The following is a 25,218-nucleotide window of genomic DNA, read 5'->3' as shown; positions in this document are numbered from 1 at the left end:
TATCATACAGTATTATACATGTTTGGTATCATTTGAAATGTCTCAGTGCGACTGGTACAAAGGTCTCATTCCCACCGAAACCAAAAAGGTAATAAGGGGCTTACAAATGTATCCACATTTAAACATTCTTAGAAACATTTGGGATAATGTTAGTACAATCAACAAAATATATAACATTGTTCTAGTGGTTTTTGGATATTTTAATCCAAAAATCTTACACAGGGTGCCTTTAAAGTCAATATGAAATCAACACTGACCCTATTTACTTCCGTAATATATGCATGCTACTTTAAAAGAAAAACGGCTTTGAAACCTAATGTCACCAAACCCTCTTATTTTTCAACCCATCTAAACTCCCATTTTTACTTGACTACATGTCAGAACCCATTCCTGATATCAATAATGCACAGACACACACACACACACAGAGAAAGAACATGACATGTATAATAGAACTGTTTTATTGATTTCCCATTCCCATTATTCAGAGACTTTAGCTCCCACTAAGGCCTACTTATTGTGTCCACACACACAGTATGTTCTCTGTGGGGACCCAGTATTTCAGGAGTTACTGGCAGACGCATGTGCTACTGTGTGTTACGGCCTTGGTCATGCAATACTCCCAAAGTGACATTAATCCACGAGCACACACGCATACACCGAGACACAGATCGCAGCTTCACTAAAACGGCTCCGGTAATAAGACACTCCCTCAGAGACTCAACACACGCAGGTAGACACACACATACACACATTCTGGAAACATACGAGCACTTGCGCACACACACGCATGCAGATACTGACAGAGAAGCTCTTTACTTGAGAGACCATCCACTTCAGTATGCTTCGGAGAAGAGTTGTCTAAGTGCGGCACAACGGCAGACGGGGGGCTTGAGTGGAGGAGTGAAAGATGGGGGGAACGGAGGTGTGGAAAGGCAGTAAGTGGAGCTGAATTCAGCAGGACAGTAATTATTTCTCACTGCTGGTATTTGACACCTGCCAGGGAACGTCTGTAAAACCCTGCAGCAAGCAGAACAGAACAACGCACAGAGAGAGAATCTTAGTGCTTAGGGTTTGATTGATAACTGTACTTACTCCACTCGACCTTTTACCCCCGGGCACTGAAAAGAACAATGAGACACTTCTTCACAGTATGTGTAAGTATCTGTGAGAAAAAGTGAGAGAATCTGCCTCTGTGTGTGTGTGTGTGTGTGTGTGTGTGTGTGTGTGTGTGTGTGTGTGTGTGTGTGTGTGTGTGTGTGTGTGTGTGTGTGTGTGTGTGTGTGTGTGTGTGTGTGTGTGTGTGTGTGTGTGTGTGTGTGTGTGTGTGTGTGTGTGTGTGTGTGTGTGTGTGTGAGCGGCCTCGTGCACATGCATGTTTCCGTAGTAGACATTTGCTTCCTGCACTGTAAATCACTATTACACTCTGCTATTGCAATTTTATAGTGTCACCTCACAAATCCCACCCGCTCAATTCAATCACACCTATTGTTCTTTGACGGGTCCTGCTGAGGATGTGATATTCCCAGCCAACATGACACTTCTGTCGTGCTGGCTTCATAAAGACGTGTAAGGCAACATTTCTCAAAAACACAGTTTGGATAAGATTTCTGCAAGCAGGGCTGCTCTCTTTATAAATGAAACAAAATCCACAAATCTGTAGTTTAGTAGCGGACATGACCTTTTAAACATGCTATAGTTATTTGTGGGCAAATAATGTGATGCTTATTCAGTTATTAAAAATCTGTTTAAAAATTTACTCAAATACACATTTTTATTGAACATGTTTTCAATTTCTGAATTAAAATTCAATTGGATTTATTTTTGTGGGATGTCAAAAACATCGGGGAAAACAAGATTGTTAAAAAGTGACATCGAAAAGCTGTATTCTTGAAAAAAAAATTTTTTGGCATAAGTAGCATGGCATGATATTTTACTAGCAGTTGTGTTTTAAAATATTATAAACATCTGGAAAATAAAAAAACAAACAAAAAAAAACAGCCAGAGTCAGTATGAATCAAGGTCATTATTACTATTATTGAAGCCATGTCAATGAAAAGCTGAATTCTTAGGGGAAAATAGGTTTTTTGGAGCATGGCATGATATTTTATTAGCAGTTGTGTTTTAAAATATTATAAACATTTGAAAAAAAAAAAGAAAAAAGAAAAAAAAGCCAGAAGCCAGAGTGACTATGAATCAAGGTCATTATTATTTTTTATGCCATATTTATATTTTATTTTACACACACCTTTTCCTACAAGTGGTGAAATATACATACAGTGTATGTATGTATATTTCCCAATTTGTAGGAAAAGGCGTGTGTGTACATACCATTTTTTACCATTAAATATTTTCTTTTTAAATAATTATTAAGGTGTGCTCTCATGTAGTCAAGATGCAAGGAAAGTATGTTAATTTTACTAGATGGTTACGCCACTTGACATTTGTAGAGTTATTAAATCAAACTTTTTACAGAAAATGCTATTAAAATTTCTCAAAAATGTACAAAACCGACAAAGACTGCATTTCTAAAAACCTGGCACATGCGTTTTAAACAGACATCCTTATTTGGCCTTGACCCTTCTTCTGTACATTTATGAGAATTATGAAGAAGAACAGAATACATGGTGAAATCCCATCTTTCCCTTCAGATGAAGAGAGCATTATACTGATAAACATGTGAATTAAAGATTTTTCAAACAAAACAGTGTTTAATTTAGTACATTTGTGTGGGTGTTTACATACATGTGTAAATCTGGGTGCTATTTTGCACAACGCTGCTGAAAGCTGCTTTTGTCTGGAGCAAGAATGAAACACACACACACACACACACACACACATACACACACGTGTTATTATTTCTTCCAGACATATTTTTTTAAATGTGAACATCCTGTCAAAACATGAGCAGATTGCAGCATGCACAAAAATATCAACTTCTGTCTTTATTAAATATTATTTTTCCCTCTCTGTGCATACATACAGGCTTACTGTAAAGCTATTTTTAGGTTTTCTTGGTGTTTAGCAGCGCGGAGATGGTCAGAAGATCCTCGAATGACATTTTTTGATGGCTAAGGATGAAAGAGATTAGTTGAAAATTAGAGGCTTTCATATTTACTCTGCTGGTGTTTTTTTCTTGTTGTGCCGCTTTATAAACCCAAGCGCTTTGCAGAACGTTTCTTAAGAAGTTCGTAAGCTACTGCCTCGGTATGTGTGTTTGTTTTTGCAATCAGAGCCTGTTCTGTGGCTTATTGGTTTAGTGTAATTTGGGAGTAGCTCTATTAAAAGAGATGCTTTTGTTTACACAACATTTTGACAGTGTTCCCCATGCACCTCCCAGAACATTATGGTTACAGTGTGGGATACAGGCTTCATATAGCTGAACGAAGACAGACTTGAGGAAAGTGACCACACGACCATCCCTCTGACCATACTTAGACACGGTAACAGTGACTTTACTGCAGGAGAGAGCATGTGTGTGTGTATATGAGAGAGAGAGAGAGAGAGAGAGAGAGTACAGTAGCAATAGTAGGCTTCTTGCTTGGGTTGGCATGGTCTTGGTGAGCGAGAATTAAACATAGCACTGCTGACAGAGAGAAATGCCTTATACAAACAAGATCCACTCTCAGAGAGACGGCACGAGGGAAACATCGAGAGGGGAGAAAGATTAAGAAGAAAAAGCACAATAAAATGACCAAAAACTACATTTTTAGATCCTAATCCAAAAATGTCCACAAAACAACATAATTAGCTAACACTAACCATTTTTTTAACCTACATTAAAAGATAAAGCAACCTATAACCGTCAATTTGTTAGGCTAACTTAACTAACAACTGAAAACTTTAAAACGTTTGTTCATCTAATGAGCTCAAAAAATCTTGTCAAGGCAACTTAAGATTGTTTAGCATTTAACAGTTCAAGGAACTACAAACCTCATTACCTGTGTTCCAAATCAGAGGCTCCATCCTTCGAAGGAAGCAAACTTCAAAGGCAACGCCTTCCAAGTCTGCGAATGTGGAACCGAGCGTTGTGAAATGGGACGTTCTAGCCTACAAAGGATTGTTCAGTGTCAGATTTGTTCAACTTGGTCCATGCAACATAATAAAGAGTAGTAGCCTATCTTTAAAATACTTGCATTTAAAAGTGTATTCCGGCATTTTCCAGCAATTGGGAAAGGCTTTGTCGCGCCACATTCGGCTTTCGAAGATGCAGCCTCTGAATTAGGATCCAGCTATTCTCATCAATATGTTAAATCACATAGTTTCAATGCTATGCACATATACCTCAACACATGCACAAATCTCAAACACAGTAAGATCAACAAATGTTAATAAATATGAAATCTGAACCAAATGGCAGCTAACTAACAGTGACAACAAAAGCAGCAGCATAAATTAAGCCAATAAAATGTAAAGCAATGATGATTTGTAATAATTGTTCCCACACTACAAGCTGCAATGTACGGAGCCCCTAAAGGGACATGGTGGTGGAAAAAATATGGGATGGGAGGAAAAAATATTTTTCAAAGCTTCGTGTTCTCTCACAAAGAATATTTGAATTCTCTCGCAAAACTTGTTGTAAGTTCGGACAAACACACCCTGTTTAATGTCCCGCTGGCAGTGTTTTTAGACAGCTCCGTACTTTAGCAGTGGAGCGGTTTGTTTTATTATAAAGAAATATGGTCAGTGTTTATTTGTTCAGTAAAGTTGGCAACAGCTATGTTCACAGATTCGAACTTCATGGATCAATCATGAGCTAAACGTTGTTAAAACACAAATGACACCTCTTTTCAATTAACGTAGACAACTAGCTACAACCTAATTTTCCTCAAAACAAGCCTTATAATATCTCAACGAGAAGGCGGCTGAGAGACAAGTCTGAAGGGACCGTCTGCAAAGTGCAAAACCCGAAAAGTGTTCCAACAAAAATATTCAATAACTTCACTGTAACACACTATACTGTCACCAAATTCAGTTCACACATCAATGGTCTACTGCTGGTTATACTACAACACTTATGCCGCGTTCCAGGCAACCTGTAACCCGTGTTTTTCCAACTCGTAACTGGGAGTACATCGATCTAGTACGAGTTCACGGGTGGGAAATCACGGGTTTGACTGCCGTTCCAGTGCACTTTCACGGGTATAAGGTTGGAAAAACACGTGTTACAGGTTGCCTGGAACGTGGCATTAGTTTGGCATGTGATTGCACATAAAAATTAAGTAGGCCTATTCTTTACAGTTTACACAAATGATGTTGGTACCCAGCTAACAGTTACACAACCATAGCTTTTGCATGATAATTGCTTATTGAATGTGATGGCATTACACTGTATAACAGTAAAGTTATTGAATATTTTTTCTAACAGTGCTTATTGATTTTATTTCATAAATCATAAAAAATAAATCATAAAAAATGATGCAAAAATACATTTTTATCAAACTAGCCTAAGTGTTGTAGTATAACCAGCAGGAGAGCGATGACGTGTGAACTGAATTTGATGACACTACAGTTTGTTACAGTGAAATTGTTTCATATTTTTCATAATAAATCATAAAAAAACAGTGGTGACACTACAGTGTGTAACATTAATGACTAAACATTACTGAAAAAGCATTATTTTTCAGGTTTTGCACTTTGCAGACGGTCCCTTCGGACTGGTCTCTCAGCCGCCTGCTCATTGCGATATAAGCCTCGTTGAGGAAAATTAGGTTGTAGCTCGTTGTTACTGTTATTGGAAAGAGGTGTCATTTGTGTTTTAACAACGTTTAGCTCACGAGTTTTTGAGCCGGGAAGTTGGAATCTGTGAATATATTGCCAACTTTACTGAACTCCTTGAACTAAGCACTGACAGTATTTCTTCAGAAATCATTCATGCTGATTCATGCATTTCCTATTATCATGTTGAAAACATTTATAATACATTTGATACTTTGTGATACACTCATGATTGTATCACAATGTAACAAACATATTAAAAATGAACAGCATTTATTTTTCATATTGAAATAATTTGTGACATTATAAATGTCTTTACTGTCACTTTAGATTAATTTAATGCATCCTTGCTGTATAAAAATATAATTTTTTTACTGACCCCAAACTTTTGAATTGTGGTGCATAATATTAAAAAAAATTCTTATTCATTTTATATCATAATGTGCTTGTATATTTGTAAGAGCCTAAAACGTTGACTTTATTTTCCAGGATTAAACAGAAATTTAAATCCCAGATTTCCAATGTAGTGTCAAACTTCTAAAATTTGTATAGCCAAAACATACAAACTTGTACCCCGAGGATACGGCACATATAAATACACACTTACATAAGAGTCATTCCTACCAACAGTTCCAGTGTACGTACTTAAGCTCTGTCTCTTTCCTTTCTCGCTCTCTTTTTCCCTGTCTGTCCTATTCTCTCTCTATCACACATACACACTCAGGCACATAGTCACACCTGGTCTTCATCAGTCAGTGGGCTCTTCAAAGAGCGGCTAATGCCCAAGACTAGGAGAAAAAACACAGACCTAGACAATCTGGCATCCAACAGCTTTTTCTCAGGTTGGCACAGAGGTGAAAGGTTTACAGAGGCTCAGACAGCTCTTCCTTCTGCACCTCGGTCTGTGTGAGTGTCTCCATGCCTTCCTGATCTCATAAGTGTATGCAGGATGGTCTTGCTTCATACACCCCCACAGCCCTATCAGTACGGATCAAGGATACCTTCATCAACACAAGGCTATAGAAATGTGTTCCTTACTCATATTATATTCAAAGAGGAAATTCACCAAGATAGCACCATATATTTTCTAAAGCATCCTACGTTATTTGTGGAGGATGCAGCAGACTAACACAATCTGCAATAGGTTCAAAACAGAATACATTAGACAGCCAGGTAAGACACTATAATGAAATTAACGAGGTTGAAAAACGAGGCTTTGAGGGAGAAACTTAGTCTTTACAAAGGCCTATACTGTATAAATGTCCTATAGACAATACAAAAAAATAAGTATACTTCAAGTTCATTTTATTAAGTATACTTAAGAAAAGTTCAAGTAAGTATACTAGCCTAGCAGGTATACTAACAATGTACTAGTAGTATACTTGCACATGCATTATTTCAATACAACTTGGGATTAAATTGTCCCGTTTTTTAGTGTATAAAATTATACTTTTAAGTATACTTTGTGTAACAGTAATAAACTTCGAGTACACAACTGGTTTACAACTTCATTTTTAATTTGTACAGCAACCATACTACAAGTGAACTTTTAGGTAGTTTACTATTTAAATCCTTGCATTGTAAAACTGTAAAACCAGGCCTAAAAGGCCTAAAGTTCACTTTAAAGAATTTACAGGTATACTTGCAGGATAAAACTACCTAGTATACCTGTAAATTCTTTAAAGTGAACTTTAGGCCTTTTAGGCCTGGTTTTACAGTCAGGTCTTGGATTAAGTCAGGATTAGGCCTTAGTTCAATTAGGAAATTAAAGCAGCTTTTATAAATTTGCCTTAGAAAAAAACTTTACTGGTTAGCAAGTTTGCATCCTGACAAAACAGTGACATATTTCAAGATATGTCATTGCAAGTTGCTTTCAGTCAAAACAGCTCAAACATGCATTTTAGTCTGGGACTAGACTTTTAAAATTACACTCATTTATGTTAATTCACAGAACATTGACTAAAACTATTTTAAAATGTTATAATATATAAGTAAATGTTGAAATTAACAATGAACAATACTTGTATTAACCTTAGTTAATGTTACAAATGGACTCTTATTCTGAAGTGTTACCATTTCATATAAATTCAAAAAGTCATGCTTAAAGATGGCCATCTTTAAATATCAACACAAACGCCATAGCATTGAAATTAGACATATTGTATGTACACTCGCACACGTTATTTGCTTCTTTTTTAGAACACTTCAAATCAAAAATATGTATTAGGCTACAGTGACGGTAAAACATAACTGAAATCGAATGCTTTTCTGATTTGTTAGCCTAATTGTTATGTTTCTCTCGGGTGCATGATACATTTTGCTATCTCATGCCACTAGCTTTAAATATTTGACTTCGCTGGATAGCGAATGCATAAAAACAAATAAATGGATATAAACTAATGCAATATGCTAACAATCATTGCATTTAACATTTGGGTAGGGCTTGTGTGTGTTTTTGTCACATTGTTTTAACCACTTGAGGTAATGTCTTCTCAGCCTCTATGGTGAACATACTGCTGTTCTCCACATCTAGTCAACAAACGTATTATTGGTATGAAAACATGTAGGCTATAGTGTACTGTATACATGCTACCGTTTTGTTGTCTATGTTTTAAATACGTTTCTGAAGTGTCCCGGGGCCTATACCATGAAGCCGGTTTAGGTGGCTAGCCAGGTATGTTTCAGTTAGTTTGCGCCAACCCTGGGTTTTAGGCACTATGAAAGTGGTTTGGTTTTTAGGAGTGTTCATCGCCATGGTAACTTCCACGGCTAACCTGGTCCGAGGCAGGTTATGTTCCAGGTAGGAGGTTGCAAACCGAACTTGGACCAATAAGCTGTGAGCAAAGGATAAAGTCACTCCACCTGTTTCTACTCCAAATTAAAGGTCACTACATAGCAAATGATTTTTAAAGACAAAATCGTCTGGCTTTTACTAATGCTTATATAGAAAAATAATTTTGTATGATTTAGATATTAGATATACCCTTAATCGATCACACATGTACAATTTTAGTTTATCAATTATTATTACGCACAGTTTAAATGAATACATATATAAAGGTAATATAAATACGCTTTAGAATCAATAAAGCTATAAAATTGCTACATGTGAGCTTAAATGTTCAATTCTCTCTAGGCTATACCTTTATCAACTGTATAAATTAACTTCACAACTTTTACTTGCACTGATATAGCAAGACTTTTTCTTTTAGTTGTCCTCTTTTAATAGACAGCTATTTTCTTCTTGCTGTGAAAATTTGTTTAAATTCTTAATATTTTTCAATCTTGAAATATTCTGCAGAAGAGAGAAGTGAATCGCGCTGCTTCTCTCGTGAGAAATGAATCACAGTTTCACTCTTTCTAAGCATGTGATTGGCTGTTCGCTACTGATGTCACACCTAAACTCAGGATCAAAGCCTGAGTTGACAGAGAAAGTTGATGTTTAGCATCATGGTACCAACAAAGCCTGGTTGGATTGGTTTGGTTTTGTCAACTCGAAACTAATCCTGTAACCCTGAGTTTGTTCAACTACCATAATGGTATAGGCCCCTGCTCTGTGCAGCACGCCTTGCGTATCAAAACAAACTCCACAAGGTGTCAGTGATGGTTTTTATGCACTGAACTTCTATCCACTACAGTTTTGTTATTACTGTCAGAACTTAAATATGTTACTCCCCTAACTAAGGCTCTGTAACGGTTTAAGTCCAAGGACAAAGATGAAATATTGACAGTCTATAACAGAAGCCAACAACTTGAAACAGTGTGCCATGCACAAAATACTGGACAAAGAATGAGGGGAAACTTGAGGAACTTAAAGGCGTGGTATAATGCCCTTTTCACAAGATGTCCCCGGAGTGTGTATGTGGAGTTTTAGCTAAAAATACCCCACAGATATTTTTATATAGCATGTTAAAGTTGTCACTTTTTGAGGGTGAGCAAAAACACACCGTTTTTGTATCTGTCCCTTTAAATGAAAATGAGCTGCTGCTCCCGGCACAGAAGGCGGAGCTACAACAACTTGTGTCCTTAGCAGCTTCGATTACCTCACACAGACATGCACTGAAAATTTCTAAAATGTTTTGCCTTTTATGTTCAAACCGGAGTCAGAAAGATGGAGAGACTCAAGAAGAAGTGGCAACATGTAGACAACATTTCTGAATGGTTAGTTGATGAATTATTGCGTCTAGTTATCTTCTAGTCATTGATTAGCATATTCTGTTTTGATAATCTATAAAACGTGTTCGGGGGCGGGGTTTATGTACATTTTAGGGTTTGTGATGTCTCCTTAAAAAGCAATTATCCTCAAAAAGAAAATATCTCCCTTTGCTTTGAACAAAGTAACTTTGCAGATGTTGTTCATGCTCAAGCAGCAACATTACACACTAACGAAAAAGTTAGAAAAGTGAAATAATAATCAACCACCCCTTTACACATGATGAATTAATGAACAGCTGTGATGATTAAATGAATATCCATGGTAACCGATTACAAAGGAAAAGGAGAACAAAGGAACACAGGCAAGGTAGGCTATTTAAACAGACCGATCTAAAACGACAGGCGTAGGCTATTTCTTGGCTGAATCCGAAATCCCACCCTATACCCTAAAATAGGGCATTATTTGAGGGGACAGCCATTTGTAGTGGTTTCCAAAACCATAGTGAAAGTTATAGAAGATTGCACTTATTATATCCCACATTGCACCGCAATAATGAGTGTACAACCGATGTACACTCACCGGCTGTCCGAATTCGCTCACTCGTTTTCATTCACTCAAGTGAACAGTATTATTTAGTGGGAATAGTGATTGAGGGTTTAGGGAGGATTTCGGATTCAGCCCTTGTTTTGTTTTCAAGCACCCATATTCAAAACAGCTACTGTTAGCCCACTTTAACAAATTTAATTTGAATACTTGGCCTACCGTTCGTCCAAGAGAAAAAGTGCTGCATTGCCGTCTGCGTACGTTCCAGAATCTCGCACATGCGCAACGTAACTCACTCGTGGGAGTCGTGACCAATAATTAATTCGGCTTGCAGTCTGTATTGAATTAGTTTGTGCAACTCAAAATAATGGTAAGAAATCTCCTCTTTACATAACAGCACAGCTAGTGAAGTCCGTGGCTCTTGTCTTATGAACCAGTTCTAGTTCGTGAATCAAAGACTACTGCGCAAGTTTAACAGACAAAGAAATGACTCAAAAGCATCGAACAATCGGTTCTTTAAAAGTGTGCTCCACTACACAACAAGACAAGACATTTGGATAGGCCTATATGTTACAGCATAGTGCTCTTTGTCATATGATCATTATGTAATTAATTACTGCTGCCATAATCAATACAAAAATTCACCCAAAAGTCTCTTAAGAATGAAATTTTCTTGCACGGTTTCCGTGGCCATAATAGCTAGCACAACGTTAATTAAACCAAGAAAATAGTGCTGAATTTTCCGATTAGGTGCGATTTATAATGAGCCTAATTTACATAGAAAGGGTGTCTGCTTTATTTAATTACTTTATTTACATACTCATGTCGCAGTGCTATTTCAGCAGATTTTGCGAATATTAAACTGGATTGCGGATGGTTAATGATTATTTGATTATTTTAACACTTTGGCAGCCTTTATATTGCAGTTTCTGTTTTTATAGTTTTAGCAGAGCAAATCAAAATCTTACCCCACCATAGCTTGACTGAGTAATGGGGTAACTGCAAAATATACACCTCTGGTTAGGGTATAGCTTATATGATCTTCAGTATTATACTGTATGTAAAAAAAGTCAGCTTCCCACATCTCAGTGGATGTGATTTCAGTTCTCATGTCCTGCATGTACTGTCTGTGTGACCACATGTGTGTGCAATATACAGTAATTTCAACGCCATGCATGGCGACGCAATTAAAATCTTACAGGATGAGAGGAGATTATGACCAGAAATGTTTTTATTACATTTGATACATTTGAAGTAGGCCTAGTCATTCTCAACCTTTTTTTTTTTTTTTTGTGGTTCATTCTCCTTTTTTAGGGAGTCAATATAGATGAGAAATGAGAGGGAAATTTTGATGTAGACCACTGGGAGAAGCTTTGGAGGGAGGGAAAGACAGACAAAAGAAATGAATGAAAAGGAGAAGGAGAGTACCGGGAGATGTGTAATTTGTATTTTGCCAGCAAAAGCTCTTATCCCTATACAGTCCACCTTCATGAGGCCTGCAGTTTGCACCTCCTACTATTGTTGGCCAGAAAGTAAAATACTGAGTGAGGGAGGGAGAGAGGCCGTGTTAAACAGAAAGAGAGATTTGGGACTTAGGTTGCTTCGTTGTCAGCCTCCTACCGTTTTCTGCCTGACAGAGTTTATTTAGAGCTAATCTCTGCTCTTTCATCCCCTCTGGACTATCTTTCTTTTTACTCTCTCTCACGCTTTCTCACACACTCTTTGGCTTGCTGTTTCTCTGGTGGTGTGGGGTTAGAGGTCGGTGGGAGTGTCGCAACGGTTTTTGGACTCAAAATAAAGTTGCCAAACTGTGACACAAACATGTGCACCCAACAAACGGGTTCAAACAGGTCTTGAATTAATGGAAGAGAGTGTTTTGCATCCAAGTTGTGTTCTATGAAATCTTATTCTTCATGAGTATTTTTGTCTAATATTCTAGTTTTTAAACAACATATATTTATTTAAGAATCAACACTGCATAAGATATAGATTTAGGAGCAGATGTCACTTGCAGTTGCGCGCGCACGTATTGTGGTGGAAGAAAAACAGTGGGAAAAAGTGGAGGAAAATGGACAAAATTCACAGAATAAGAGGGAAAAAAATTGTCTTGTGTCTTTGGATGTCAGAAAAAATGAAGACGCCCTTTGAAGCCAAACGCAGACATTTATGGTTGCAGGCCTCAGACTAGATGGATGAAACTTGTGATAAGAACAAAAAAACAGAATAACAATTTTATATCTCCCAATTCTGATTTTTCTATTCTGAATTGTGAGAGAGAAAACTCGGAATTGCAAGAAAAAAAAGTCAGAGTTGTGAAACATAAACTTAAATTTTTTATTCTTTTTCTCCATGGCTTCCCTACTGCTACTGCAGAACTTTCATTTTCTGTCCCCAGGTAGGCTCCGCCCACACAAAAAAAAACCATCATCTCTGTTTGCAAACATCCAAATGATCTATAGATTGCATTTTGAATTTAAGCATATTTTTTGCTCAAAAACATTGCTCAACAAAGTTGCCCTGTGTATCATGACCGTGGAGAACGGGTATGGTTGTAACACTTTTTGCTTCAGTAACTATAACTCACTGAATTTTGTAGCTAGAGTTCTCAAAATTGTATACAAAGTATCCACATGTGTTTACTACAAATGGCCCCAATTCAATCCTCTACAAGAATATCACAGACCTTGTGAGCTGGTGTCCAATACATGGTGTACCTTCGTTACAACCTACCCCAATACCGGGGTAGGTTGTAACACATGCTGGGGTAAGTTGTAACAATTACACAAAAGAAGCAAAAATGGATGCCACACTATAAGATTTATAAGACAGGTTTATTGACATAAAAGAACAATGTCTCACTCCCTCTCTGGAACAGACTGTCTGATTAACTTGTGTGTGTGTGTATATGTAAATGTGTCTACTTGAACGAACTTATTTAACAGTATACTTGATAAACATACTATAATTTCTAACAAAAAACAATATCTCTGTGTGTGTGTGTATGTGTGTGTGTATGTGTGTGTGTGTGTGTGTGTGTGTCTTCTTAATCAGAGTCACAGTGCTGACAAATGAATGCCGGTAACCCTGGAGTGCAGGCTTTGTGGGCCCAGAGACTGCAATAGGCATTCTGTAAAAATATTCAAATCAATCAGTTGTATGATAGGGGATGGTTGTAACACTTTTTCAAGAAGTGTTACAACCCACCCCACCCCTGTCAGTCACTGTTTAGCTAGCTGTATTAGCATACTGGTTTGAAATTAGCAGGGGAAAACTGCATCACATGTTGCCTAAGAAACTACATTTTAATCTAATATAAGTCAAACTATTTTATCTGCAATAGTTTAGATACTAGACAAAAAATAGTCTGGGTCAAAAAATTGACTTTCTTACCTCAAAATCATTTTTTTCTCTATAAATTCAGAATGTGTCGGTTTCCAGACTTGACAACCACCATGCGGTATCAGGGAGGCAGTAGGTAAATATTGAAATGATCACATGACTCCTATCTTATCCCCAAGTGGTGGAAATGGTGGTGTTACAACTCTCCCCGTGTTAAAACCATACCCGGTCTCCAGATACCATAAGATACCATACCCGGTATCTTATGCAATGTTGCTTTGCAAGCATCCATCCATTGTCTAAACTGCTTGTCTTCTGCAGGATCACGGGAATGCTGGAGCAAATCCCAGCATCTCAGGCTGCAGGCGGGGGAACACCCTGAACAGGTGGCCAGTGTGTTGCAAGCATGGATTTTTAGGTTGTTTTTTGTTTTTTTAAGGCTAAAAGTGATGGACCCAAACTCAATGATGGGACACTGGGACAAGCTATATCATCTAAAACTAATATCTCAACCAATCAGATAAAACAAACTCACAGCTCCTCATATTTATGTATGTGTAAGGGGTAAATAAAAGTAGTGGTGAATGGGGTGATGGCAGCTTTGTGAGTAAAGAAACAGAGAATGAGGGAAGAGACTTGGCTCTTTGTCCACCCCCTCAGTCATTAGTAGTAAGAGAGGAGTCCTCTCTCAGCCTCTTTCAGTCTGTTTCATCTAACTCCCTCTCTCTCTCTCTCGCTCTCCTTTCTCTCGAATGCGGCAGATTGCATGTCACTTTAAAACTCCTGCTCTCTCTCTCTCTTTTGCCCTCGCTCCCTCCTCTATCACTATTTCTTTTTGATGTTGGCCTGATCAGTGAGGTTTGAACTGAAAAATCCAACAGCTAAAAATAGAACTTGAACAAGCTGAAAATTGGCTTTAATCTGCTTGCGTTTCGTAAAGTGTGTGTGTGTGTGTGTGTGTGTGTGTGTGTGTGTGTGTGTGTGTGTGTGTGTGTGTGTGTGTGTGTGTGTGTGTGTGTGTGTGTGTGTGTGTGTGTGTGTGTGTGTGTGTGTGTGTGTGTGTGTGTGTGTGTGTGTGTGTGTGTGTGTGTGTGTGTGTGTGTGTGTTAGGGTACGTTAAGAATCCTAGTGTGTAAACATGCATAATAATCATAGATTAATTCTGACCGAGAGCAAGGTTATGAGTTTACATAAACCTCAATAATAATTCTCATGTGTCTTGTGGAAGAGCCAAGATTCTCTGTCTCTTTCATAACCATGAATAGGAATCATTCAGCATTAGCAGCCAGCATGTGTGATATGTGGTAGCAGTAAAGACAAGGGAAAGCAAAAGCAAAAGCAAGGGAATAAAATTATAATTATAAAGTAGCCATGTATATTCAATAGTAGTCATGTATATTCAAGCAGCAGAGTGTGTGACTATAATCAATGTATCAATACAAGGATGAATGGGATCTGTTGGCCATTATACGGCATACCTGTACATTTCATTCATGCATCCAGTACTGCTGTCAAATTGATTAATCGCAATTAATCGATTAATAAAAGTTTGTGTTTATATAATATATGTAGTATATATATATATATATATATATATATATACACACACATAAACAAAAACTTTTATTTTAGAATCGATTAATTGCAATTAATTGATTTGACAGCAGTAAAATATACATTTTACTTATGTACACTTTCTCATGCTAAGAGAAACAAGAGGTATAATCTAGAGGTATAAACCACCTAGTGAGGTATAATCAATCTCAAGACCCACCACAAACTGTTTAGAGTAAAAAAATGTTATTTATTCCCTTTTCGTTCAGTTGGTCATATTATTGTCATGTTCATTTAAGTAGACTAATGATTCATTGACATGGAACTTGCAGTTTAGTGAGTCATATTTTGGATACAGTAGCTGCTCTGAAGGATTTGTTGAGTTTATTCAGTGAAAGATTTGTGAAGCTGATTCAAGCCGGCAACTTATACATTTGTGAGTCTTTCTCAATGATTAATTAAAAGAACAGAGTCATAAAAATCATTTGTTTGTGATTCTCACTGCACAGCACAGGTTAACTCTGTTGTTACAAATACAGAAGTATGTAAGTATTTTTATGTTAATATAATTAAGTTATAAACTTACTGTTATGGTTTATGCTTCATACTAAGAATGCGCTCTTATAGTTTCATATATAAATGTCTTACATAAACCAAGATTGAATAGATGACTTACAAGGACACCCCAAATCATATCCTTCTCCTTCCCGCCATCCAGTCAATGCATTTATCAAACTATAGTTGATGATATTCACCTTCATGCATTTATGCACTTTAAAGAACCCCTCTCTCAAGCACACTGCTTATAATAAATGAAAATAGATGTGCTTTTGGCATATTAAATGTTAACATGAACACGTTCTAAATATTTGGTGGCTTTAACAATTAACAAATGTAACGTTTCACAGTTCAGAACCTTTGGAAATCTTTTTCTAGTTTTGTGATGTGAATGTGAAAACCAAATTTTGAGAAGCTCGAAGGGAAAAGATGTTTTTTTTTTTCATAAAAGATCAGATAGATCTAAAATAACTTTAGAGAGCTGTGAAATATTTAAAAGGATGATGTCACCGGCTTATTGGATTGGCTGTTAACTGTGACATGGATGGCGCTTCTTCAAAGACAAACACACTTATACAAGGACATACTTTAACTCTCCCACCCAGTGATTCAGTGCATGGTTAAAAACAGAATACTTGTCCGTACAACAACGGTAAACGCTGTATGCAGTGAGATTATCTGTATTTGCATTCTGCCTCATAATTCACTGCTAGCATGATGGCCATTCATTTTAGTATTACTGCAGATCATACTGGAGGATTACTCAACATAACTGTGACTGTACTGAGCACTATTAAATAACAACGTACAGTGATAGTTCATCCAAAATTGATTATTCTCTCATAATTTATCATTCCAAAACTGTATGGCTGATATTTTGAAGAACACTTTGGTCAAAACACACACACACACACACACACACACACACACACACACACACACACACACACACACACACACACACACACACACACACACACACACACACACAGTTATAAATATGTTCTTTTGTGTTACACAGAAGAAAGAAAGTCGTTTGAAACAACATGAGGGTGAGTGATGACAGACTTTTATAATTTAAGTGAACTTTTCCCTTGTGAAAAAGGAGTAGCATACAGTACTTTTAGTACTTATTTCGGACATTTAATTGCATGTTATTTGCAATTAAATAAAAAATGCATTATATTTTAAATTTATATTAAATGCAATTAATTTTTAAAAAAAATTTTTTTTTACCAAATTAAGGACATAAATATCGTTGTGTAATTTCATAATTACTTCAGTTTTCTTTAACATATGGTTAAGGTGTACTGAATGTCATTTCTATTGAAACTTGTCATTAAATATATGTAATTAATTACACATTTGTAATGAATTCAAATAAATAACTTTTTAATGTATTGAATAACACAATGAAAATTATTATGAAAATATAAGTATTTTGTGCTTTTAGTATGGTAGTCAACATATCAAAATATGTGTACTTATTTAAAGCAAAACATTATGATTTTAAATGTACTTTAAAGTAAATCAAATTTACAGTTTTGAAAGTGCAATTAAGTGTGTCATTAACGTGTGCCGCTTTAAATACACATAAGTGGCTTTTATTTCATTCAAATTATATTATCTGCAAGTACAGTTTTTTTTTTTTTAAATGTAGCATATACTTTTAAGATTTGCACATTAAATAAAATTATGTACGCTTCTTTTACACATGGGATCCCTCTAAATTTAAGTCTGTTCCTCATACTGAGCTATATGGCTTCAGAAAACTTAATATATAGTGCATGAGTCATGGATTTAATGTCGCTTTTATGATATTGCTTTGTCTTTTTTGGAGCTTGATAGCCCTGAACCGTCATATACGACAAGACCCGTTAATAAGACATTTGCACCGAGTTATTTAATAACAAGCGACACTGACTCAGATATTTAGAGCAGCAAATTCAACTTTTAATGGTTTTAATCTCTTTCTCTCTGTGTGTCTGTCTGTTGTGGCAGGTTTTTTTCAGGCTCTTTTTAAGGCCGAGCACTGTGTGTACAGTGGGGTCTATAGAGAACGGCCAGTAATCCTGCTCTCTCTTAAGGCTCAGTCTGAATCTCAATAGGAATGTAGGGGGCAGATTTACTCCTAAATCCGTTGGTAAACATTGCACCGACGCTGCTCTCTGAGTACCAACAGGTCTCCTGTAATTGTTCTCTGTGTGTGTCTGTGTGAGTTCGTATACAGCGGAGGGTGTTTCTTTGTTTGTTCTGGTGACTCAGAGTTCTTGGCCAACTTGCTTATTGAGTTAGATGCTAGGCTAAGCTAATCTCTGCGAAGGGAAAACGAGCACATGGAGAAACGGATTTGTTCTGCTTTTGTACTGGAATTATGCGACCCTTACAACAATGTTCTGTGGCAGTGCCATGGTAAAGTGACGGTATCCATGTAACATGTCCTAAAAAACATGGTAATACCGTGGTACTTTTTTGTTAGTGAATGCTAAGCTAGCAGGACAGCACATGGATTGCCTACTGGTACTCTAGCATACTTGTGTGCGATAAGAAATTATAAGGGCAGGTCATATCATTAAACGGCTTGACGTTGCTTCATGCATTGAAAAAGATGTGGCGTTTGTGTGCGAAAGCCGCAAGTAAGATGATAAATGGCATCTCAGATGTTGAGCTACAGTGACCAAATACGCAACATATAACATCTCTGCTCCCCATCAATGCTGCTGACGTCCGACGCTTCAGAGACATGCATTAAACTCTTATCAGCGGAGAATGTGGCGTTAATTCAGGGTGTCTGAGCGGGAGATTAGGAGGAGATGGAGCGGGGCTTTAGGGTGAGCAGGAGGACGGGAGGGGAGCAGAGGGCTGAAATTCCAGGGATGCCTACTGGATCAGGGATGAGGGCTGGTGTGTTTGGATATGGATCAGCAGCAGTTGCACAGGCCTGGGACCAGTGATCATCTGCTCTGCTTTAGAGGAACAAATCCAGCTATAGCCTTTAATAGCGGTGCATCATCGGGCATGATAACTCACATCTTGTGGAAACTGAATATTATTAAATCATTTGACTCTTAAGTCGTGTTGACTGGTTGGATTTCAGTGCGAGTGAAGGTGAAATCATTGTGATCTCCTCCCTGCATTGTGGAGACTGCTTTGCTTGTCGCTGACAGATTTATAGGGCATCCTTGCACAAATATGCATCCTCAGAAGACTCTTGAATACATACATACAAATTGAGGGGTAAGATGAGAGGGAGGGGTCACTGTCTTTCAGAAGGATAATGGGAAACAGAGAGGGAGGTGGGAAAAAAGATGCTGATGGGAGAGATGAAATGTGAAGGATAAACGGGCTCTCAGGTATATGCCAGACACCAGTGACAAGTGGTCGACTTCTGAAATGAGAAGGCAAAGTCCCCTATTTGCCTTTGGTGCAGTTTTTTTGCCTTTTTTTTAGTATAATGTAAATTCATTCTCCTTGAAGTTTACATGGTTTCTGATTTGAAAGGCTGGTAGAAGAACTACATTTACCTTACACTTTAAACAAAACAAAAATAAAATAAAAATGCTATTTTTTTAATTGCTCAAAAAGTAACAAAATATTTATAATGTTATGAAAGATTTATATTTCACATAAATGCTGTTCTTTTGAACTTTCTATTCATCAAAGAATCCTAAAAAAATTATCACAGTTTCCACAAAAATATCAAGCAGCACAACGGGTTTTCAACACTGATAATAATAAGAAATGTTTTTATGAGCACCAAATTGATATATTAATAATTTCTGAAGGATCATGTGACTATGAAGACTGAATAATGATTCTGAAAATTCAGCTTTACATCACAGGGATAAATAACTTTTTAAAATATATTCAAATAGATAACATTATTTTAAATTGTAATAATATGTCATACTGTTTTTACTGTATTTTTGATCAAATTAGAACATAAGGGACTTTTTTCGTAAAACGAAAATTGATAATACAGTAATTTATTTAATATTTTATTCTATTATATATTATATTTTATTTATTCTACTAACGTATTAACGTAATGTTAATAGCATTTTGTATTTTGTTTTTGACATTGTCTCTTTGAATTGTCTCGAGAAAAGAAAAGAAAAAAAACCTGCCAGAAACTCATTTCTACACTTGTGTCCTTTTGTACACTTGTGCTCAAACTCTTTTTCACATGTCATTGATGCAGTGTCTAACTGATTATTCATTACAATACCAGCAGGTAACAGCCTGGATACTGTATGCAGAAATAGAACTAGTGACACAGATATGCCAGTTTCCTCTCTGTATCGGGCAGAAATGCACAAACTCTGAAGTCGAAAGACAATACACATTTTCCATGAGAGTGTTACACATGGATCCGGGTGTGTGTGTGTTTGATTTTGTGCTTCTGTGTGTGTGCGTGCATGGTTTAAAGAAGGATACAGACTCTGTGTACCTTGCTGAGGGATACGCCTTGCGAGCGGTAACTGAATGTACAGTAGGGAAGGTTGGCACAATGTCCCTATTCTGCAGAACTGATCTGGACTTGACAATTAGGACTGGGACAGGAAGTAAAATGTAATCATCTTCACTGCTACTGTCATATCTAACATGATTACGAATATTTTATATTAAATGTTTTTCTCTAAAATGAACTCGTAATCATTTCTCTCTCTCTCTCTCTCTCTCTCTCTCTCTCTCTCTCTCTCTCTCTCTCTCTCTCTCTCACACACACACACACACACACACACACACACACACACACACACACACACACACACACACACACACACACACACAATCAGTCAAAAAAACGTAGTCAATATAGAAAAAATCAAAAGAAAACAAACGCAATGTTATCAGCTCTTTAGGTTATCAGTAAAAGAATGCACACTGATAAGAGCTAAAAGATTTTACGAATGCTCACTCTCTCTCTCTCTCACACACACACACACACACACACACACACACACACACACACACACACACACACACACACACACACACACACACACTCTACGGACTGTCTTGCCTCTCCTCTCTTCACGTTTCAAACAGATTAAATGCCCATGTGGTGTACCGATGCTTTAAATCTCATGCTCAACCTGGGCTGTTTTCAGGGATTTAGCCACATCTGTAATCAATGAGGGAGTTATTGATTTGTGATTATCTCCTACCGCTCACAAAATCACAGCTCTCTGATGTTGTGAAACATGGCCAGTAGGTGCTCACAATGGACCTTATGGATTAGAGCCATCCATGAAAAGTGTTTTTAAGGGGATAAATGCAGCCCAGTTTAATATTCAACCTCTTGTGAAGGGAGGCCCTCGTCCTCACCTCTGCTCCATTGTGTGTTGTAGCCAGAGGCTGGGGTTAGACTGAGGGGTGTAGCTGGAGAGAGAGTTCAGGGGTTCACTCGGCTCTTGGGGTGGGAGGTCACCCATCCATTCTGTTCTTTAGGTCTCAGAATGTCTGACGCTGCATTCTGTAAGCAAGGCCTTGGGCTGTATATAAAAAATTGGTGATCACGAAATTGTCATTATTATCAGAGTTAAAAAAAAGCGGTGCTGTTTAATATTTGTTTCATATTTATAATATTTGTTTAATATCTGTTTAAAAAATAAAATAAAAAAATAATAATAATATTTTTATCTAAACCATGATAGTTTTTTTTTTTTTTACACTTCTTTAATGAATAGGAATTTCAACAGAACAGCATGTTTGTGGAAATAAGCATTTTTTTGGGACAATATAAATGTATTTACTATTGCTTTTGATTAACTGAATGCATATATGTATGCATATTTATGTATATATTTAATGCATGTATTCATTACAATACCGACAGGTACAGAGCAAACACATGCAGAAATAGAACTAGTGTCACAGATATGACAGGAAGAACTGCACATTTTCAGGCACATGTCTTGTGTGTATATATAAAAGACATAAAACAAATCTATTTAGGACACTGGTTGCCCTGAACCATGGTCAACTAAACAGTTAAATACAGGGCTTAAAAAAGTGTCCAAAATGTTTTTTTGTGATCCAGTCACTGAAACCACAGCCATAAGACATTGAAAATCCATTTTAGTCATTGACCACATTTTGTGTCCCTCTTTCCGCCTTTACGGTTGTAGCAGTCATTTTTACCACGTGCTGCCAACAAGCCACTAAAATTCCCATAAACACCTTTGCTGGGGTCAGAAGTCATCACTTAGAGCGCTGCATCCAACTTTGTCAATCAATAAAATCAATCTTCTTTCTCAAGGCTCTAATAGATATAATGACAGTGACTGCATTAGTATTCACAGAGAATATTATTTTGAAATAGGCTAACAGGGGTTATTATTGGATGGGTGATGTTTATATGTCTTTTTACTGAATGTCTTTAACCCTGGTGTCAGAGAACAGAGTGTTGATGTGACTGAGGATCCTCATGTTTGCATGCTGATTTTACCACTCGCAGGCTAACAGCCCTTCTCTTAAAGCAAACACAGATGGACAGCTATAAGAACTCCCTGTCTCTGCTTCCCTCACACGTACACAGACTCCTCTGGTAATTAAGAAGAGGTTTCTTCTCTTTATGGTCTCATAAAGTTCTCTCTGCAAACATGTTTGTAGCTTTAAAAGTAATTGAGTCTTTGTTTTGGTGCTTATTCTACAGAATTACGGCTCTCGTCGACACTTGGCGCTCGGCTAATCAGCCTTCAGGAGACACATGACAGGTTTATGAGATGAAAAATCAACACACACACATACACTGACAGGAACACACAAACCTACACATTCACACACACCTGTACAGAGGCATAAGCTGAAATACCTGATGACACAACCTGTAATTACACACACACTTGCACTTCTGGTTTCTCAGCATGAGATGTCTGCAGCCAGGTAAAAGAATCAAAACATACAAGAAAAGTTTGGGGGTATAAAATTTCATTTAAAACCAAGCAATTGCATAAAAATATAAAAAGATCATGGTGCTATATAGAAATGTTCAGCATTGTGCTTTTATTCCCAGCAGCATGTGATTTGTCGGTGAACTAGTCAGTGACGCTAACATGAAATGACATACAACCAGAAACATCTTTGCTGGTAAGTATAGGCTATTTCACACATTAATGATATGTTAAAGTTAGCATTAAACATAAGTTATGATTGTCTTTTCTTCCCTATTGTGATGTATATCCGACAGAAACGGCTTCTCGAACAAGAAAACTAGGACGGTGCTTGATTTTGTCCATCGAGAAGGAACTGATTGGATTGTTGGATGGTTGTGGTTTACTACTACTGTGATGTCATGTGAGTGACAGTTTGTCCCGCCCTCAGGCCAGTAAACACGTCATCACGTAAGTTATATTGATTAAAGATTACAAGGACACAGCACATGAATTAAAAAAAAATGATGTGCATGGATAAATACTGCAATATTACTTTTTTTTTTTTACTAAACTTTAAAGCATGATCACTGTGCACATTATGTTTTTATGATTTTCAAGGCTTTCTGTCTGCAATTTTAAGGGCGCCCTCGGCTGACTTTCATCTCTCGCTATACAAATTGTGTTTTGTCGCTATAAATGCAGCAGTTTGGCAACAAGTAATCTTAAAGTTGTTTTAATCTAAACATTATGTTTGTGATGATATATTTCTGCTGTGTAAATCTATAATAACTAATAATAACTCTATAAACTTCGTCGCAAGTTTAGCCCTGACTGAACGTTGTCATACATGCCCCTCAAACCCCGCTACAATTCGCACCCTGAAAATAGTTTGAACAGCAAAATCTTTGCTATTTTTAATTGTTTTTCTGCCGACTCTCTCCACAGTCCATAGCGCGGTTTGGGTTCGCTGAGCGCAGCTAATTTGACAGCGAGTAAGTTGATTGAATAGCCTATTCGGGTTTGGTGTGGGAGGCGCCTGCGGCTCTCTCTCTCTCTCTCTCTCTCTCTCTCTCTCTCTCTCTCTCTCTCTCTCTCTCTCTCTCTCTCTCTCTCTCTCTCTCTCTCTCTCTCTCTCTCTCTCTCTCTCTCTCTCTCTCCCTGAACTCGCGAGGGGGGCGTTAGGCGGCGAGCACCGCACTCGCAGCAGGGACGCGGTTTGAAATCCGATCCTAGTTAATTTTTTTCCCTCTCTCCAGAGCCCGGTGCTCAAACTGTTAGTGGGAGTCTGTGAGCCAAGCTTTCACACAGCACCAAACGCCCCGCACTTCACAACTGACCCAGCGGCGCAGCGGAGCAGTTGTGCCCGGATAGCGCAGCAGAGAAGAGCGGAGCTTCTTCTGTGGGACCCCGATACTCTCTTACGACCAAACACTACACTGGCGCTCCTTTAGATGAACAAACAGCCTAGTGTGGTTTTGACACACTTTTGAAGGGTTTAAGGACTGGACAGAGACGGATAACTCAAGGCTGTGTGGTGAATAGCCGACAACTTCTTCTCAAACACTCCACTGACTGACTTCACGTCTGCTCAGATTTTTTCTTTACGCCTGGATTTAAAAACGTCAGTGTATTTGGATGATTTGCCCCGTGAATGTGATTCACGGAACATCTGGAGGGACCTCGCAGACCAGTTTTTCTCAAAAAGCCGATCAACATATTGTATTGTGGTCTTGAAAAGGATTACTGTCAAGAAGGAATTTGGTGAGAAGTTTGTTATTATTTATTATTATTTTGTCTTTAATAATTTCAGATAGCCTATAATAAATTATGGAATGTGTGGCAGGTCTATTACATATAGAAACATGGATTATGACATTAAAATATATTAAACATTTTTTTTATAAATTATAAAATAAATAGGCTACTCTGTCATGAAATAACGTTTAGGCTGCTCATGCATCATTTACATGGACGCAAAGCAGCATCAGAGCCGTCTCTGATATAGTCTCTAGGCCTACTATATGGGCATATTTTACCTGTTTTTTTTGTTTTGTTTTGTGTGTGTGTGTGCATTTTGGCAGAATTTGAAGCAGACAGAGCTGCTCAGACCCTTAATTCAGCAGTGTAAAGACGCCTTTGGAGGGAAAGGAAAATGTCTTATTCCTCATATTTCTAGTTATTTCCTTGTTTTGGTTCAAAAACGTGTTTTTCAATTAGACTATTCAATCAAAGCCTTATGAATGGAAACAAAGTTTTAGTGTAGAAGTGAGCCGCGGTGACATGTGGTGCCTGTACAGTCAGTCGGACAGGTGTTGCGCGGTGTGTTTGTGTGTGTGTGTGTGTGTGTGTGTGTGAGGGAGAGAGAGAGTAGGCTACCGCGTGCTCGAAAGCTGCTCTACCAGTCGTGAGGAGAAGCCGCACCTGTGCTGCAATACAGTACATTTTCAATAAGTCTCAATTAAAAGTGTT

General features: G+C 37.5%; 1 protein-coding gene across 8 annotated transcripts in view; it reads left to right on the top strand.

Annotated features, from left to right (window-relative positions):
- Nucleotides 1–23,885: 23,885 nt before the first annotated feature.
- The window catches only part of fgfr3 (fibroblast growth factor receptor 3), a 38,833-nt gene continuing 37,500 nt past the window's right edge, over nucleotides 23,886–25,218 (top strand). For 4 of the 8 annotated variants that reach the window (XM_079855627.1, XM_079855626.1, XM_079855623.1 and 1 more), the window contains exon 1: nucleotides 24,026–24,510. The gene's annotated coding sequence lies outside the window, so the exon portion shown is untranslated. Of the gene's footprint in view, nucleotides 24,511–25,218 lie in introns of all 8 variants that reach the window. The other 4 variants (XM_079855622.1, XM_079855628.1, XM_079855625.1 and 1 more) reach the window with 4 other exon arrangements.

The sequence above is a fragment of the Squalius cephalus genome (assembly GCF_949319135.1).
Source record: "Squalius cephalus genome assembly, chromosome: 21".
Taxonomy (NCBI): domain Eukaryota; kingdom Metazoa; phylum Chordata; class Actinopteri; order Cypriniformes; family Leuciscidae; genus Squalius; species Squalius cephalus.
This window is presented reverse-complemented; position numbering and strand designations above follow the sequence as displayed.